The sequence below is a fragment of the Limulus polyphemus genome, unplaced genomic scaffold (genome assembly GCF_000517525.1).
Source record: "Limulus polyphemus unplaced genomic scaffold, Limulus_polyphemus-2.1.2 Scaffold25, whole genome shotgun sequence".
NCBI classification, from domain to species: Eukaryota; Metazoa; Arthropoda; class Merostomata; order Xiphosura; family Limulidae; genus Limulus; species Limulus polyphemus.
Window position 1 is genome coordinate 1,776,587 of NW_013665635.1, and position 792 is coordinate 1,777,378.

Here is a 792-nt window from a genome sequence, read left to right on the forward strand (position 1 = left end):
ATTCTGTTTCTATTCTCGTTTCATTATAAATATGGCGCTATTGTGCGCCGTTTTTGCTGTACTTAATTACAGACAAGCAAACAAACAGACAATCTCAGAGTTTTAGTAGTATATAGGTTGAGTAATTTTAGATTGTATTTTATCAATAGATTATACGAATTATTATAATAGTAACGATATATTACTAACATTATGATTCTCAGTTTTTATAATAAGATTTTCATTGTTTAGTACACTAGTGTAGAGGACGATGTTTCGAAAGTCTTCCGTTTTTAGGTGAAGACGGAAGACTTTGAAACATCGTCCTCTACACTTGTGTTTTTTCTACAACAGGAAGTTGGCGTCCATTCCAATTTACTCATCATGAATACTCTGCCTAAACAATCTATCCAAGAATAGATTCTCATTATTTTGTTCTACCAAAAGAATTGCGTAGGGAGACTTTAAGTATGACTAAATGTATTGTAAAACCCACCAATTGTTACAAATGATTTATAATATGCTTTAAAATTATTTCAAAATCGACAAATTTTTAAATGTATTTATTTACTCCGTAATAGAAAACTAACGATACTTACCGTTACAAGTTGATATCTTATGCTTTTTTCTCACTACATGTATAATTTATTTTGGTATAAAGTGATACTTGAATATTTATTTTTTAAAACCTATTAGTTACTATTTTTTGTATTTTTTCACCTAGATCGTGTTCAATCGCATTTCATCTTAAGATTCATCTTTGCATAAGAAATTTGTTTTAGTGTTCACGAAGTTATTTAGGGCATAAGAAAT